The sequence below is a fragment of the Priapulus caudatus genome, unplaced genomic scaffold (genome assembly GCF_000485595.1).
Source record: "Priapulus caudatus unplaced genomic scaffold, Priapulus_caudatus-5.0.1 Scaffold113, whole genome shotgun sequence".
In the NCBI taxonomy this organism is placed as follows: Eukaryota; Metazoa; Priapulida; class Priapulimorpha; order Priapulimorphida; family Priapulidae; genus Priapulus; species Priapulus caudatus.
This window is the reverse complement of record NW_014577174.1, coordinates 6,415-25,933: the sequence shown is the minus strand read 5'-3', so window position 1 is coordinate 25,933 and position 19,519 is coordinate 6,415. Positions and strand designations below refer to the sequence as shown.

The following is a 19,519-nucleotide window of genomic DNA, read 5'->3' as shown; positions in this document are numbered from 1 at the left end:
TTTAGAGTAGTATTAGTAGGTGGGAGTATGGGAGCAAGCTAGTGAAGAATGAGGAGGGAGAAGCTGTGCGAGAAGGAGGACCGGGCGAGAACTGGTGAGAAGAGGAAGGCGAGAAGGGGGGCGAGGGGAGCTGTCGGAGACGCGAGGAGGGAGAAGGGAGCTTGGTGGAGGAGGAGGGGAAGAAAGCGAGAAGCTGAGTGGAGAGAGGAGGGGGAGAAGCTGGGTGGGAATGAGGAAGGGGAGAAGGCGATGAAGTGGTGGAGAAGGAGAGAGAGAAGCTGCCGTGAGAAGAGGAGGAGGTGAGAGCTTGAGATGAGAAGGGAGATGAGGAGAAGGTGGTGGATGAAGGAGGAGGGAAAGCTGATAGAGAGGGAGGAAGCGAGAGAAGCTGTGGAAGTGAAGAAAGCTGGTGAGGAGGAGGAGGGGGAGAAGCTGGTGGAGGATGAGGAAAGGGAGAAGGGGAGAAGCTGGCTAGAGTTAGGATGGAGGGGGAGAAGTGTGGAGAGAGAGGAAAGGAGGCGAGAAGGCGGCTGGTTAGAGGGGAGGAGACAGGAGAAGCTGGTGGGGAGGAGGGGAAAAGCTGTAGAGAAAGAGGAAGGGAGAAGGGAAGAAGCTGGTGAGGTAGAAGGGGAAGGTCAGAAAGGTGGTGGAGGAGAGAGGAGGGGGAGAAGGAGCTGGTGGAGGAGGAAGAGGGGAGGGAGAAGGGAGTGGGGGGGGGATGGAGAGAAGGGATAAATCTGGCACGGAGAAGGAGGAGGGAGAACTGGTGGAGAGGAGGAGCGCAGGGAGAAGGGATAAGCTGGTGTGAGAAGGAGCGAAGGGGGTGAGAAGCCTCTGTGGAGAATCGAGAAGGGGAAAGGAGGGGAGAAGGACGCTGGTCGGAGGAGGAGGGCGGAAGGGGAAGGTGTGGAGGAGAATGAAGGGGAAAGGAGCGAGGGGGGAAGAAAGACGGGCGAGAGAAGGAGGAATGGAGAAGGGAGAGAAGGTGGATGGAGAAGAGGGGGAGAGATGGCGTGGAGAAGGAGGAGGCGGCGAGAAGTGGTGAAACATGAGGAGCGGAGAGTGAAGAAGCTGGTGGCAGCGAGGATGGGAGAAGCTGTGCGAGAAGGAGGACGGGTGAGGAAGTATGCGGGAGAAGGAAAGCTTGGTGAGGAGAGAGGGAGAAGCGGGAGAGTGCTGGAAGGAGAGGAGGAGAAGGAGAAGCTAGTGAGAAGGAGGAGGGAGAGAGCTGTGGAGAAGGAGAGAAGGGGAGAAAAGAGTACTTGTGTGGGAAAGGAGAGGCGGAAGAGCTGGGTGGAGAATGAGGAGAGGGCAGAGGAGAGCTGGTGGAAGAGGAGGAAGAAGGAGAAAGGTGTGGAGAAGGAGAGGGGCAGAGTTGATGGAGAAGAGAGGAGGAGGGAAAGCTGTGTGGAGAAGGAAGAAGGGAGACAAGGAGAACGTGCTGGCGGCGGCATTTCATTGATGACAGGGGGAGGCTGGATTGCAGTTCCTTCTCCATTCCTTACTCACCAGATTTCTACCCATTTCCTTCCTCATTTCCCCTCCTTTCTCCCTTACTCCTTCCTCAACCAGTTTTCCCCCTCCTCCTCTCTCACCTTCTACTTCCCCTTCTCCATCACCAGCTCTCCTTCTCCCATTTCTCCTTTCTCACCAGCTTTTCCCTCTCCTCTCCCTCCCACCACTTCTACTGTCCCCTTCCTCACTCCCACAGTTCTCTCTTTTCCCCTTCCTCCTTCTCCACAGCTATCCCCTCCTCCCCTCCTCCTTCTCCACGCTTTCTTCCTCTCCTCCCTCAACAGCTTCTCCCCTCCCTCCTTTCTCACAGCTATCTCTTTCCCCTTCCCTTCTCCACACAGCTTCTCCCCTCCGTCCTGTCTCCACCAGCTTCTCCACGTTCTCCCCCTTCCTCTTTCTCCACCGCCTGGTGTTTAGCTGAAGGGAATCGCCATATTTAGCATATATGGAGAGTGCGCATCCGCATACGCATTCCTATTATCATATATGTCAAAATTTCGCGACACAAAGACGCAGCTGTGAATGTTCGGGTCGGGACGCGATGCGAAGTGCGCATGCACATAGCTTCCTATCTCAGATATATTCGCAAGTCAAGCACAATTTCGCCGCGACACCTGACAACTACCCTGCGGGTACGGTCGGTATACCGGAACGTACCTGTTACTATTATTATGCCGGACCGTACTCGCCTTACTCCTATAACGAGTTCTAGGAGTCGCCTTAGCTACTCTACACCCTAAACTACCCTGAACCATATTCAGATAACGTTACCAGACGTCGCTATACCTACCCAGGTACGTTCCGGCGTAGCAGTAATGACATAGACCCCTCAATCAGCGGCACTTTATGGACCTGCACCGCACAACACACTCGCAACGCACACATTACCTATCTAAAAGTATATTTCAGCAATATTACGTACTAAACTATACTTTCAACATTTCTCACTGCCTACTAACTTTATTCGCCAATCTATTAAGACGCCGCTCAGGCAATATATCGCCTCACTCGTCGGAGGAGAAATGGTCGCCATTTATGTTGCACCGCATGAGTTATGCAGCACTGCCAGAGTGCACTCAGATTCGGCCGCTTAGGATTGGCACGCGTGCCGAGCGTGTAGCGAAGCACACGGCTCCAGTTCAGCCGACAGCTAGCATGTTACCTCTTGGCATAGACTTTCGCTGGCAATTTGATTCTGCTTTGCTTCGATAACCGGATATATACACGTACGTGGATGACGTAGATGCGGGTCGCTGTCTATCTCGGCATCATTACCCTCGCAACAGTCTAAGCAGAACGAATTCCCGCTGCCGGCGCCCCCGAACTCACCTTTACTCACGCGCTCACGCCCCGGCTTGCGATGTGCCGAAGACGTGCTCCGGTCGAATCTCAGGCATCCTAGCGTGGCCTGCGTCTGCGTGTCGACAGCCGTGGCGTCCCCCGTCGCGCTCAGTGATCGTCGCGTGCCGTGCACGCTTCGCACGGATCGTTCGTCATGTGGATTGATTGTGCTTTGATATATAGATGCAATTCGCCTCGGGGTGTGGGTGGGGAGTGTATTTGCGCTTCATAGCATATCATGATCATTATGAATATAATTATAATGAAAAATGATCACCTTCATTAGTAGTATATTATCAGATATGTAAAGTTATAGTATATGATTCATAATATATACTATTAGTATATATATAATGACGATAACCATTTTTATTTCATATCATAATTATCATATCATTTGAATAGATATCATTACGGAAAAGCTTACGGCTTCGGTGATCTTCGATAGAGTGGATTCAAACTAGAGGGGGGCGAGAGAGCTGGTGGCACATAATGCTAGCGGCACGTCTCTCTGCCGAGCAAACTTTAACCGAACTTCCGCACAAGACTGGCAGAAAAACAAGAACGGATAGCTTACTGTGCATTTTCTTCGCGCTCACAAACACAGTCTGCCTCGCGTCGGTTTAAGTCATGGAGCTAGGCCAATCGATCGCTTATAGATTATCCCGTAAACGGCGCCCTCGTCGGATAGGCGGCAACACGTAGTACGCTCCGCTCGTACATGCACGGTCCAGGCAGAAGGAAGAGGAAGAAAATGAAAGTAAGATAAGCGAGGAAAGAGAGATTCGTGAGAGCTGAAAACTGAGAAAAAGAGGGAGAGCAGAAGAAGCTACACAAGACGAGATGAGAGACGAGAGAGAAGAGAGAGATGAGAGACGAGCGAGAGAGAGAGAGCGCAGAAAGAGGACTGCTGCAATTTTCGGACTTACGACGGCAGCATGCGATCATAGCATCTAATTATAACGCACGTTAAGCCAAGCACGGGGAGAAATTATTAAGTGGCCAAATCAGCCCCGGATTACGTGAGGCCAGTGCGCAGCGCAGACCGACGCCTGTGCGCGGGCGCGTGTGCGTGCATGCGTGCGTGCGTGCGTGCGGTTCATTTGTGCTCAGCACGCCGCCGTGTCGTGTCGCGTGGCCGCGAGCAGCCGTGATCAGTCGACGCCAAGGTGAGCATGCCTCCACCAACAGGAGCTGCGAACGTCAGGGAAATCATGGCCCGTAATTGGCTCCAAACGATAAGACGCTAGAGTAGAGACAGTGAGAGAGAGAGAGAGAAAGAGAGAGAGAGAGAGAGAGAGAGAGAGAGAGAGAGAGAGAGAGAGAGAGGGAGAGATAGCGAGCACGGTAAGCTTCTCTCTAAACACGATGGCTGTCAGCAAACTGGATGGTGTCAGCAACTTCGATACAACTTATTGGGTCTGACGCAGGCATCGTTGCGGGTGGACAGCGTCTGACGCAGTTGTCGTAGATGCGTCACCGTGCGTCATAACTATGACGGGAGTACAACGCTGTGTTTTAACGGCGTTCTTGCTTCTAGCGTCGATCGACGCGCCCGCTGCATACGTTCAGAACGACACCCGCCTGTCGGCTTCAGCGTCGCCGACGACGCAGGACGGCGGCGATGCCGACGTTAACCGCACCGACGCAGCTCCGCAGGTCGTCGGCGACGTTCGTCACGTGATCCACGTCGCCGTGCTCGCGCCGCTCAGCTGTCCGACCGTCTTCACGGACGCGCGCGTGCCGACGACCGTTTCGCTTGCCGTCGGCGATCTGCGTCGCCGGGGCGTCGTCGGCGCCGACGGCTGGAGCGTCGACTACCGCATCTACGACGTGTTCTGTACGCCGGCGGCCGCACTGGCGGAGTTCGTGCGGCTGTGGCAGCAAGCCGACGTGCAAGCGTTCGTCGGACCCGTCGACGTGCACCTGTGCGCGCCCGCAGCGCTCCTGGCGGGCGCCGCCGGCAAGCCGACCGTATCGTGGGGATGTGCGCACGAGGAGGTGCGGGCCGACGTTTCCGCTCGCACCGTCGGCACGACGAAGTCCGCCGGTGGCGTCGTGGTGACGCTCATGACGCACTTCCGGTGGAAGTACGCGGCCATGGTGGTCGCCGACGATCCGAGGTTCCGGGCTACGTGCGATGACGTCGGCCGGGAGATGGAGCATGCGGATATAGAGGTGGATGTCGTACTTCTGTACCGACGCAAGCGCCCCGCACGGCTGCAAACGGAACTAGATGCGTTAAACCCCCGAATAAAAAGTGAGTTCTGTCACCTACTGTTAGTACTGATTACGTACTATAATGTAACTGGTATTCGAACGTCGATGTTTTTCGCGTGTACTTTTTTCTAGTGGCCCGCGCGCGTTATTTTCTGACCTAACATATATAGTTACTATATATTTTAACTTTAACACACGCGCACACGCACGCATGCACACATACACGTACGCACGAACACGCACATACACGCGCACACAAATACACGTACGCACGAACACGCACATACACGCGCACACAAAGTAGGCAAGTTGACGTTGTCTAGGTATTTACGCACTTACCTATCTTCTTTGGTATCTACATGCAGGGGGTTAAATTCAAGATTATTGCGTATTTTACACACACACGCGCGCGCGCGCACACACACACACATGCACACACACACACACACACACACACACACACACACACACACACACACACACACACACACACACACACACACAGACACGCACTCACGCACGCACGCACGCACGCACGCACGCACGCACGCACGCGCGCACACACATGCACATGTGTATATATTTACTGGTTCGAACGTTTATTTATTCGAGCAATTTGTCGATAAAGTGCATTGCAAACTGCGTTATGTGCTTAATAGGATAAAAACCAAGTTCACCATACACAACGTACACTATCAATCGTATGCTGGCTGCAAATCGTCTTACTCTAAAACGCAGCCACCGCAGCAGATACATCAGTGAACAACACGTAGCGCGCGTAGGCGATTGCGGCAACGCGTTATAAATACATGAGTAATGTTATATAGGCACTCTCCTGCCGCTGTGGGATCAACAGCTCACGTATAACGAACGCCCTACACGATATCTCCTCTGGCTTTTCGTGAAGACATGTCACGCGCAACACGCGCTTAGGTCGTCAGCGTGTGATCTTGCGGTCGCCTGCGGGCCGGTGAAAACGCTCACCGCACGCTTAATTCGACATAAATATCTTTACGCGCTGCTCTGGACGAGCCAATGACAAACCTTTTCTTCTCTCAGACATTCTCGCTGATCATCCCCGCGATGATTATCTCTTATATTTACGACTTATACGAGTCATTTTTGAGGTATAAACTATACTTACTAAATACCAAATACGTACTATACCAAACGAAAATCGCCAACTCACCGGTTCTTGAATTCTTCAAGTAACGGCATCGCGAGGTGGAAACATCGTTTGCCGACCCCGGATAGAAAGATGATTTTATTCGTAGAGTAAATATGGGGAAACCGATGCATGCGTGGGATGCATCTTATCAGAAGTAGATATTATCTACTTCTGATCTTATTTTCTAGTATATCAATATCTCTATTATTAATTAATATACTCCTGTTAACCGACCAACCGGCATAAGCAGTTTATGCAGTATGGACGTAGTTAATTTCCTCTCCACTCTAAGTGGAATAAATAGCCAACGATAAAGAAATCAAGCGCAGACGACGGTTGGAGAATTTCTCGAAATACAGCGATTAGTGATTTGTGATTAGTGATTAGTGATTAGTGATTAGTGGCGAGCTACTAGGTAGGTTTAATAGATCCGGCCTTGTATAGCGGAAACAACTGCGAAGAGAGGATCGACGCTGTGAACTGATTAAATCGTATAAATGTCAACAGAGCACTCCTGGTATGATATATACCTGCGTATTATCAATATCTAATAATACCTAGGTATTACGAGATCTTGGTATGATATACGTGCTCTGATGTCAATTAAGTAGATAGCATATCCTCGCTGACAGTGGTGGAGCAGAATGCTATATATATACACTGACGTGCAGCCGCCGCTATATTACACTAATCGATGGACATTGTGTCCCGAATATTAAGCGTTAATTATTAAAACCATAGATATAATAATACAAAAACATGCTTGTATATATATATACCTATGTTGAAAAGTTATTCGCATTTATACAGTAGCATATAGTATATATATTATTAAAATTTATTTATGTAGTTTCTATTTCGCAATTTATGTAGTATAGCATAACTAACAAAGCCTGAAAAAGATTGTAAAGATTGTAGTCAATTATGCTCAATGAAGTTGCAGCAACAATAGCAGCAGCAGCCGTAGCAGCAGCAGCAGCAGCAACAACAACAACAACAACAACAACAACAACAACAACAACAACAATAACATTATTAACAATAATAATAATAATAATATTATTATTATTATTATTATTACTATATAAGCCTTGCGTAATAGGCGCACCTACCGGGTTTTCCTGCAAAGCATATAAAACTAGAGCACTAGGAAAGCGCAGCCCTCCGCCAAGGCAGCTCTGTGAAAAATTTAATTAATTAATTAACTAATTAAATAATTAATTGCATCCGGATCACCACCAAAATGTAATCAATTCTAAGTTACCCCATTTCTGATGTATTCTAAAAATTTAATTAATTAATTAATTAATTAATTGGATCCGGATCACCATCAAAATGTAATCAATTCTAAGTTACCCCATTTCTGACCTATCCTAAAAAATTTATTAATTAATTAGTTAATTAATTAATTAATTAAATCCGGATCACCACCAAAATCTCATCAATTCTAAGTTAGCCCATTTCTGACCTATCCTAAAAATTTTATGACAATCCGTCTATAACTTTTTCAGTTAGGCTGTACACAAACCCACAAACCAACAAACACACGCCGAACAAACACGCCGGTGAAAACATAACCTCCTCCTAACCCCTTGAGTCCTACTGGTTTACTTGGTGGTGACAGGTGGTCACTCCCACTATCGCTCAAATACTTGCAAGCAAAGACTTGTAAGCAAAGACCGTTCTTGTTTATAGTTTTCCACGAAAATAATGCTACGTGTTATGTTGGTATGTTTATAAATGATGACATAGATGCGTCTCTAAAAGAAGAAGGCGCCAATAAAAATGCAAAGAAACAAAGTTACTATACTTATACTTATACTTATAACATATACTTATGTACAAGAAGTGACGCAATATACAAGGAAGCATCGGTGGTTCAGTGGTAGAATGCTCGCCTGCCACGCGGGCGGCCCGGGTTCGATTCCCGGCCGATGCAGTACAAGTTTTTTAAATCATAGTCGGTATAAAATCATAGTTTCGAATTTCTGTTCATTTTGAGTGAATACACATTATTATTCTAATAACTAATAGTCTGTGCTAATGATTAATCAATAAAGCACCTTACTCGCCAGTCGCCACCTAGTAACTCCGTGACTTGTCTTATATCCATGCCAGTCCAACTGACCAAGGTAACCTTGCCAAATCAGTCTCTGACTCAGACTGGTTTTTCATATCGGCGTAACCGTGGATCGTGTGCACGCGTAATCTGCATATGTAGCGGCGAATGAATATATATGCAGGAGCGTATAATGACAAACATCCTCATTTGTTATATATATGTTATATATGTTATATGTTATATATATGCAGCAGTAGATAATAGGGATTATTATCCTAATCCCTATTATCTACTCCTGATATATGTTATAGAAACGCTCGTGTGTGCTACGTATAGATACGTGTGATCGTATAGTGTGACCAGTACAGGTTCGTTTGTACAACAGATACGTGTGCTATTGCACTTAAGCCAGAGGCAGTATAATGCTATAACCACAGAATTACTACGGTTACTCTATTCTTTAATAATCAACATCATATTGACAATTACATACAATACATGTAACATAGGTGGCTACGCAGGCCAACCAGTAAATACGAGTTACAAATGCTACGCAGGTCAACAATGCCTACGCAGGCTAACATCTTTTACACTAGGTACATACAGACAAGCAACTGCATGGTTTACAAATGCAGTTCATATTTACGAGCGTATAGTCATGCAGGTGTCCAGCGGCGACGGTAGCGTGGCGAGGAGAGCAGGTGAGAGCAGTGCGGTGCTGACAGCGTCGTGAACTGTTAGGCACCGTGGAACTGTTCAACTGTCTCTCTCTTTCTGCCCAAATCGGTCGGTATTTATGCTTCTGGAGGTATGCGTGGCCCGAGCGTGGTCAAGGCCTTGTTGACGATGGTGGTGCAAGACGTGTCGTCATCTCCAACATGTTTATGGGTGACTGAAGGTAAGAAGCTGTGGATGCTTCTTGAATCTGGTGTTGGAATTGCGGCAGTTCGATTTATGTTCTTATAGTTCACATAGTTAACATTTGTCGGCGGCGTTCGTTGATTGATCTTTATCAGTCGGCAAGGTGTGATGTCCTTCTATAGGTACTAAACTGTCACGCTGCCGCTCTGCCATCGTGGGTGATAACTTTTACTCGTGTTCCAGTGACTCAGTTTCTTGTGATAGCTGGGTGGCGTCCTTCGTATACAATGTGTGTGTGCGTATGTGCCCGTGTGCGTCGACTGTGATTAGTTCTTTTCATGTCCCGATAATCCGATCATATTTCATTTATCTGTCAAATGAAGCCGCCGCTTATTTGTGTAGGTATGCCGGGGCGTGCGTGGGTGCGTACACGTTCGCGTATGTATAGCGTGTTCGTGTACTCTAGTGCGTTCGCCTAGTAAGGAGCGTGCAAGCTGCTTATGTGCCGTAGCCATTATAAACCAACCTAAGCTACACACGCAAACTCGATTGGCGTGTAAGCTGCCACAGTACTAATTAGTGAATTGCATGCATATATATATAGTTCATATAGTTGGTCGAATCATAGACGGGGGCGAGGCGCGGGCGACAGACTAGATGGTGCATATATATAATTATATATATATAGTCATATTACAAGTAATTGTTTCACAGATAATTCATAAAAATACATATAGAGAATATATATACTGTATATATACGCCATATTTTTTGCATACAGATATTTTCGCGAATACAGACAATTCGGACAATTTCGCGAGTGGTTAATTTCGCGGTCGGTGATTTATGAATTATTCGGTATATATTATACGGTATGAATTATTCGCGTGTTGTTATTTTCGTGACCGGGATCGCGTTCGCGAAATTCAAGAAAATTAAACCACCGCGAAATATACAGCTTATACAGTATATAGTTCTTTTCAAACCGAAAAAATCTGATGGACCGTGCAATAATGACATGACCATAATATATCTTGTTAACATAATATATATAGCATGTGCCGAAAAAAATTGTAGACTATTTCAACCTAGCATAGATTGGATGAGTTTGATGTTCATATTGCTGTTTTGAGCGGCTTGTGCTGCTGTTGTTTCAAGCTATCTATGCTGTTGATATTGGCATTGCTTATATTGTTGCTTGTTTAAAAGTTGTTGTTTGTTGTTGCGTTCACGTTGTGTTTGTTGTTTGTTTCTTCAGCGATCCTGCTGTGCGTCGACACGTCGATTTACGGGGCCGAGCATCTACGCGTCATCCTGCGTGCCGCCGACCAGGCGGGACTCTCTCGCCGCCACGTCGCCTTCCTCCTGCTAGAGACGATGACCACGTTCTACACGACGCCGGGCCTCTCCCCATCCGGCAACGTCACGGTTGCTGACGTCATCAGCGAGGCGAGCGAGGCGATGACGATATTCGTACTGACGGTCATCCCGGCGGCGTCGAATCTCTCCTACGAGGAACTGGACATCCTGTATACAGAGCGGATGTCCGCCGAACCTTACAACAGCACCGTATGTATCGCGCTTGCGCAGTCGCCGCAACACGATGTGGGTGTGTGTGTATAATCCACTGAAATCTTAGTCATTTATTTTAGTATGCTATATGTTTTCACAGTTAAATCAAGACAGAAATTCATAATTTGAAGGTAGGTATATTCATAATCCAATATGGTGGAAGAATTCCAAAGTAAACAAATTATTGAAATAAATCCGAGTCGCTGGCGTGCGTGTGTGCACGCGCGTGTCTATGTTGTTGCTCCGCTGCTTCCGTGGACCGTAGCAATGCATGACATCGACCGCAACAGCCATAAATTGAGTGAATAATACAGTTGATTACCACCAGGGGGCTGAACGATTATTAATCAAAGATATTTTCACGTCCGCGATGTCGTGAGTGCGGATATGTGTGCGCGCGCGCACGCCTGTGTGTGTGTTGATTATTATCTTATCTTGGTGTCTGTGTTATTGTGAAAAGAAACTGCGGTGAGCCTATTAGGCACTGCAGATCTAATTAACGACGAGTGCTAGTCGTTTATTAGATCTGCAGTGCCTAATAGACTCACCGCAGTCTACACTTGTATGCTGATGATATGCATCTGTGTATGATAGATGGATAGATGGATGGATGGAGGGATAGATCGATAGATAGATGGATAGATAGATAGATAGATGGATAGATAGATAGATGGTTAGATAGATAGATAGATAGATAGATAGATAGATAGATAGATAGATAGATAGATAGATTACCCTGGTACTATCTAATATGCCGGACCGTACCTCGCCTACTCCACTAACGAGTCTAGGGAGTCGCCTACGCCTACTCCCTAACCCTAACCCTAACCCTAACCGTAACCCTCACACCCTAACCCTAACCCTAACCCTAACCATATCAGATAGTTACCAGGGTACGGTCCGGTATACCGTACCCAGGGTACGTTCCGGCAGTACCCAGTAAGACATAGACCCCTATCAGCGGCACTTTATGACCCTGCACCGCACACACTCGCACGCACACACTTACCTTTAAAAGTATAATTTCAGCAATATTACGTACTAAACTATACTATAACATTTCTACACTGCTACTATTTTATTCGCCATCTATAAGACGCCGCTCAGGCAATATATCGCCCCTCACCGTCGGGAAGGAGGGAAAGGTCGCCATCTTATGTTCGCACCGATGAGTTTGCAGCATGCCAGAGTGCGCTCAGATCGGCCCGCTAGGATTGCACGCGTGCCGACGTGTAGCGACGGCACACGCTCCATTCAGCCGACAGCTAGCATGTTACCCTCTTGGATAAGACTTTCGCTGGCAATGATTACTGCTTTGTTCGGTATAACTGGATATATACACGTACGTGGATGACGTAGATGTGGCGTCGTGTATCTCGATCATTACCCTCGCAAGTCTAGCAGAAACGAATTCGCTGCCGCCCCGAATACACCTTACTCACGCGTCACGCCCCCGTGCGGTGCGAAACGTGCTCCGGTCGACTCTCAGCATCTAAGCGTGGCCGTGCGTGCGTGCGTGTGCAGCCGTGCGTCCGTGCGCGCGTGTGAATCCGTGCGTCCGTGCACGCGTTCGCACGGATGTTCGTCATGTGCGATTGGATTGTGCTTTATATATGTGCATTCGCATGGGCGTGTGCGCGTTGGTGTATCTGCGCTTCATAGCATAATCATGATCATTATGAATATAATTATAAATGAAAAATGATCACCTCATTATATATATATATATATATGTAGTGTACAAAAATCGATGCTTTAAAAATCGACGATGCGTAGACAGCCGCGATAATTGAAACGAAAGAACAGATACACCGTCCACAGAAGGGCAGGCATCAACTCTGACTGTAACCGGAGCCCGTCTGCGCCCGCTGACCTGTCATCGACCTTGTGGCTAGCATTTATTCATCCGGGTCTCTGCAAATCGACCAAGACATCGTCAAATGCGGCAATGGCACTTACCTAGCGCGAGAAAATGCACAAATTGCCGGGCGAAAAAATAAAAAACAAAACCCCCCAATGCCCTGGGCCCAAAAAGGATACCCTGACCCTGTAAAACTACGAGGATGGGTCGCCGTCAGTGCTGATGTGACCCGGCCAGCGTCATATGCGAGCTTACGATGTGTGAACACTTCAATTCCCGGCCCCGATCTAATCATAGCAATTCACCGCTCTCTTAATACTCAGCACGGTTTATCAGAAACAACGAATCGTACAGCCCCTAAGAAAAATTCGGTCAAACGCGACAAATGTTGTGAGTTTCTGTGTTCAGTGCTGCGCGTGTTGCATCGGCGCAAGCGATTGCGCTGCGATGTAACACCCGATCATTTCATTGGGAATTCCATTACACCTCTACCGCTTAACTGTAGAACCTCGCTCCTCTCTAGCAGCGCGGTCTAATCCGCCCATCAACTATCTATATGAGTATTAGATTATATATATACTTATTATCAATATAACTAATATATACCTCAAAAGCAGACGAGGACTTCCACACTGCTCGAATAGCATTATCTTGCAACACTTTTAAACTATTCCTTTAACGTGTCTAATTGTACATAGGCGGTACATGACCGCGCTCGCGTTAGAATCCCTAATATTAACCCTAAGCCGTCTCCAACAATCCCATTACCCCAACAATTCGGAAGATTCACCCCGCCCCGGACAAGTCACCCTAACCAATAAAGTCCCCTAAACGTCACGGAAATTGTCTCATTCACTGCTCAAATCAACATATTCTACACACAATTATTTAAGTGGGAGTGTAAGTTACATTATTCTTCATATATATACACAGTTTTTCAAACTACTTTATCTTTTTAAAACTCTTTATGGCGTAACTACGTTGTCGGCCCTGTTCTTCAAACCCATTAACTCTTTCCTCATAATGATGAATCCTCATTGCGTGGGCAGGGATTGTCCGTTGGCGGGCGGGCGGGACCTTGTCGGCGTCGGCTGGCCGCGGAAGTGTCGGCGATTGTCACTTCCCCCGCAACTCGGCGCACTCTCCTGAGGGGCGCGCGGATCGTCCGCCGCGCTGAGGCGCGGATTGTCCGTGGCTGGGGCCCGGGAGTCAATGTCCGTTTGCTCGGGCGCCGTGATTGTACAGGTCTGGCTGCCGGGCGGATTTGTCGCGCCGCTGGCGGCGGCGATCTGACAACTACTTCCGAGGCGCCGCTGGCGGGACTGGGCCCACTTGCTCCGTGGCTGGGCGGGATTCGTACCCGCTTGGGGCCCGGATCGGTCGCCGCTCCTGGCGAGATTTGCCGCGCCGGCTGGCGGCGGGATTGTTCGTCGCTTCCTGTGGGCGGGATTCAGTGCTCGCCGTGCTTGGGCGCGGACTTGTCCAGCCGCTGTGGGGGGCGATTGTCCGCCTGGCTCGGCGCGTGTTCTTGCGCGGATTCGTCCGCGTGGCCTCTGGGGCGCGGGAAATTCGTTCGTTGGCTCAGGCCGCCGCGCGCACTTCGCTCCGTTGGCTGGGCGGGCAGTTTGGTCCGTGGTTTGGGCGCGTCGGATCGTCTCGTGGCTGGCGGCGTGATTGTCGACGCGGGCTGGTGCGGGATTGTCATGGCGCTTGGGGCGCGGGATCTTGTCAGCTGGCTTGGGAGGGGGCGGGCGCGGATTGTCCCGTTGCTCTGCGGACGGGATTCGTCCGCGTTGGGGCGGGATCGTCCCGTGCCTGGGGCGGGATTGGTCCGGCTTGGGACGGGATCTGTTCGTCCGGATCGGGGGCGGGATTCCGTCCGTGCGCTTGTGGTGCGGGATCTGTCCGTGGCTGGGAGCCGATTTTGGTCCGTGCTGGGCGGGGATTGTCGCGCGGCTGGGCGGCGATTGTAATCGCCGTGTCCTGCGCGGCGGGATTTCGTCCCATCGCGGTGTTGTGGGCGCGGATTCTGTCCGGAGGTGATTGTCTTCAGAAGGGCTTTTTCCTTATATTGGCCTCCAATTCCATTGTCCCCTACATTCTTGGATCCTGCCGGAGGAAAATTTCCGTCTCATCTGCCACTGGCGACGCTTATATGCCACGTGCCATCCTCAATATTCTACCATGAGCCGAAGACTCTCAGAGCTTTAGCTAAGACAGAGCACGTGTCACACCTCATCAACGATTCAATTACTCGTTCTTTTCTTTTACTTCAACCTAGATGACCGGCTTCCAGCGAATTGCCGCTATTCCCACGACAGCCGTGTGGAGCCGCAAGGGGACCGAGCTAACACGTACCACTTATAACAAAGAGCACCACAGCAAGCCCGGCAGAATTCGCCCTTACGATGTTACTGTGGCGGAGCTCACTCGCCTTGAGTCGCCATATTGCTTTGCGGACGTTCTGTCAGGAACACACAAACGTAGACAACCTGCGTGCTTATCTCCGGTATGTGTCAACACGGGCCGCTTAACACTGTCGTTATTTTTGGGACAAAATGCCAGGGTTTTGATGTCTGAATAAATCGAATCTCGGGTGCAGCGAGCGCGCGCGCGACAGGAAGCAAAATACTCAACCAGCCTTGAATATAGTCTGGTGTAATAAATTATCCGACGTCGTATACATTACAGCATCCCTATGTGTGTGTGTGTGTGGTGTGTTGTGGCTGTTGTGTGTTGTGTGTTGGTTGTGGGTGCGTGCACCGTGTCGTTTCAAGTGGGGTTGCGATGTTTAATTCGTGTGTGTGTGTATTTCCTGTTGTGTGCGTGCGTTTGCCGTGTTATAGGTTGCCGTCGTGCGTTGTGCGTGGCGTGGTCTCATCGCTTGTGTACTTTTGCCGTTTGTGTATTACATGTACGTCGTGTGTGTGTTGTGTGGTGCTTTTGTCCGTGTTGTTGGTTGCCCTTGTCTGTGTGGTGGTGTGTGTAGTGTGGGCGTATCGTGTTCCGTGTTGTGTGTGTGCTGTGTTGGTGTGTTGCTGCGCGTATTCTGTGCGTATTGTATGTTGTGCGGTGTGTGTGTGTGTGTTGTGTGTCTGTAATAGGCGTTATGTTGCTGTATTTTCTTACTGGTGTGTGGTATGTGTGTGTGTGTTTGTGGTGTTCGCGTGTGTGTGTGAGTGCGTGCTGTGTGTGTGCTGTGGGTGTGTGGTGTGTTGTGTGTGCGGTGTGTGTATATGTTGTGTTGTGTATCTGTGTGTGTTGTGTGTGTGTGTGTTTGTGGTGGGGCGTGTGTCGTGTGGGTGTGTGTGGTGTCCGTTACGTGCCTGTCGCTGTCCGTTTGTGTCGTGTGCTGTTGATGTTGTGTAATTGTCTGTCGCTGTGTGTGTGCTTGTTGTGTGTGGTCGTGTGGTGTGTGTTGCGTTGTGCTGTGGCAGTTTGCCGGAGCGTACCGTGCCTAGTCCTGCAGTCGTTGTAATGCGGTACGTTTTATTTATTGTTATTACTTTTGGGGTGGTGCGCTGGTTGATCTGGTGTTGTTCCGAAGCTTTATTGTTTTTGCGGCCGCTAGTGGTCGTTAAATTGCGGTGGGTGGTGTACTCTCTGGGTGCGTCTGGCTGTGTGTGTGTGTTGTGTTGTGCTTGTGTGGTGTGCTGTGTATGTGTGCCTGGGTATGCTGATGCTGCACCGGCAAGGATCGATGTTCCTTCTTTAGGTGGTCGGAGCGTGTGGTGGTTTTTTTTCGCATGTTTTGTATCTGCGCCAGTCGCTCAGTAGAGGTGTGGATCTTAGGTATCTTTGATCCGCCCTCCGGTGCGCTCCGTTTGTTCACTGATGTCGTTCTGCTGGCGGTGTGCTGCGTTTTATGAAAAAGTAAAACATTTGCAAAGCCAGCTATATCGAAATTGTAATAAGTGTAAATGTCGTTGTGTTAAATGGTGAACTTGAGTTCTTTAATCCTAATTATATCACAATAACGCATTCTTGCAAAATGCATGCTTATCGACAAAATTGCTCGATTCTAAATAAACGTTCGAACCAGTAAATAATTATAAGACAATTGCAATTCGTTGGTGCCGCGTCGCGTAGCGTGCGTCGGTGCGTGCGTGCGTGCGTGCGTGCGTGCTGATGCGTTGCGTGTGTGTGTTGTGTGTGTGTGTGTGTTGTGTGTGTTTGTTGTGTGTGGTTGTGTGTGTGTGTGGTGTGTGCATTGTGTGTGTTTTTGGTATGCGCGCCGCTGTCGCGTGTGTGTGTAAAAATACGCAGTAATCCTTGAATTTAACGGCCTCCTGCATGTAGATACAAGAAATTATAGGTAATGCGTATCTACCTAGACAAAACGTCAACGTTGCCTACTTTGTGTGCCGCGTGTATGTGCGTGTTCGTTCGTACGTGTATGTGTGTTGCATCGTGCGTGTGCGCGTGTGTTTTTAAAGTTTAAAATATATAGTTAAACTATATATGTTTAGGTTCATAAAATAACGCGCTGCGGCCACTAAGATTAAAATACAGATCGCTGAATAAACATCGACGTTCGAATTACCAGTTTTACAGTGTATAGACGTGTAATCGAGTATATCATACGGTGACAAGTACACTTAAATTTTTTTGGGGGTTTATACTGTCATATATTTCCGTTTGCATAGCCGTTCGGCGGCGCTTGTCGTCGGTAAAAGCAAAACGACATCCACCTCTCATATCCCATTGCTCATCTCTCTCCGGCCGACTTCATCCCGCACTTGTTACCCGGACCGTGCTCGGATGCTTCGGCGTACGCACTTATGGGCGCGTACTTCCACCGGAAGTGCGTCATGAGCGTCATTTCCAATCGAACGCACCGTCGTTATGGACTTCGTCGTGCCGACGGTGCGAGCGGAAATCCGTTCGGCTCCGCAACCTCCTCGTGCGTGCCACATCCCCCGACGAAATACGGTCGCTTGCCGCGGCGTGGCGCCCGCTCAGGAGGCTGCTGCGGGCGCGCACAGTGTCAGCGTCGACGGGTCCGACGAACGCTTGCACGTATCGGCTTGCTGTCCTACAGCCGCACGAACTTGCCTGCCAGTGCGGCCGCTTCGGGTACAGAACGTCGTAGATGCGGTAATTCGGACGCTTCCAGCCGGTCGGCGCCTGACGACCCCCCCTGCGACGCAGATTCGGCCGAACGTGCCAAGCGAAACGGTCCGTTCGGCACGTCTGCTGTCCGTGTCCTGTGAAGTGACGGTCGGATTGACAGCTTGAGGCGGTCGCAGCAACATGCGACGTGGATCTACGTGACGAACGTCGCCGACGACCTGCGGAGCTGGCGTCGGTGGCGGTTAACTGTCGGCAGTGCGTGCCGCCGTCCTGCGTCGTTCCCGCGACAGGTCTGAAGGCGCCGACAGGGTCGTGGTGTCGTTCTACGTAATTGGTCAGCGGGCGCGCGTCGATCGACGCTAGAAGCAAGAACGTTCCGTAAAGACACAGCGTTGTACTTCGTACTACTGTCCAATAGGTTACTGTACGCTACGGTGACGCATTCTACACACACCACTCGTCAGTATCTTGTCCCACTCCGCAGAGACCGATTGCCTCGTCAGACCAATAAGTTTAATCGAGTTCGCTGCATTCTACCGTCTTCCAACAATCTCCCAAGTGCTTGACAGCGCATCCGTGTTTAGAAGCGAAATCTTAATCTGTCTCGCTATCTCCCCTCTCCTCTCTCTCTCTCTATCTCCTCGTTCTCTCTTCTTCCTCTCTCGCTCTCTCTCTCTTCCTCTCTCTTCACTCTCTCTCTCTCTTTCTCTCTTCTCCTTGTCTTCTCTCTCTTCTCTCTCTTTCGATTCTTCTCCTCTCTCAAGCTGTCTCCTACTTCTAGGCGACGTCTATGCGTAATGCCAAAATAACGGGCCAATGATTTCCTTGACGTTCGACGAGCTCCTGTTGTGTGGATGGCATTGCTCACTTCACTGTTTTAGTTTTTCTTGGTCGTCGAACTGATCACTGGCTGCTCGCGGCCTATCTGCGAAACCGACAGGCCTGCGTGCTGAGTCACAATTTTTGAATGTATACCCTGCACCACGCACGCCCGCATGCACGCACACGCGCCCGGCAGACCAGATGCGTCGTCCTGCGCTGTCGTACGATGGCTCACGTAAGTCCGGGCTATTTTGGCCATTAATAATTTCTCTCCGGCTTGGCTTAACGTGCGTTATAATATATTTTATCTTTTATGATCGCCAGCCCTGCGTTGCGTTATCACATAATGTCAGCAGTCCTCTCCTTCCCTTTGTCGCGCTCCATCGCTCTTCTCTCTTCTTCGTCTCTCCTCTCTCTCTCTCTCTCCTCTTTCTTCTCTCTTCTCTCTGTGTCTCTCTCTCTCTCCCCTCTTTTTCATTTCAGTTCTCTTTCACGATTCTCTCTTTCTCTCTCGCTTTATCTTTACTCTTCACCTTTCTCTCGCTCTCTTCCTCCTGCCGGACCGATTTGCCATGTAGGAGGCGAGCGTACTAAGTAGTTGCCGCATATCCCGACGAGGGCGCCGTTACGTCGATATCCCATAACTGATCGATTGCGCCGCCTAGCTCTCAGACTTAACACGACCGCGAGGACCGAGCGTGTTCTGCTCTCGAGCCCCCCCGCTCCGAAGATGAAAAATCATATGCCGCGTGTCTTTTTTTTCTTGCCAGTCTGTGCGGTAATTCGTTGAACATCGTTTGCTCAGAAAGTGCCGCTTTAGCATATGTGCAGCCAGCCCTCGCCCCTCTATTGAGTCCACTCCTATCGACAGACCTTCTACGAAGCCGCTAACTTCTTTCGTAAATGATAATCCTTTCATGTCCATAATGCATCATGATATTTATTATGAATATAAATAAAAATGGTTATCTCATACTAATATATATATATATATATATATATATTGTATATTATATACATTAAT

General features: G+C 49.1%; 1 non-coding gene across 1 annotated transcript; it reads left to right on the top strand.

Moving 5' to 3' along the window:
• The first annotated feature begins 8,112 nt into the window (after nucleotides 1-8,112).
• Trnag-gcc lies at nucleotides 8,113-8,183 on the top strand. The gene has a single exon. It is a non-coding gene; the product is annotated as a tRNA-Gly (tRNA).
• Nucleotides 8,184-19,519: the final 11,336 nt, after the last annotated feature.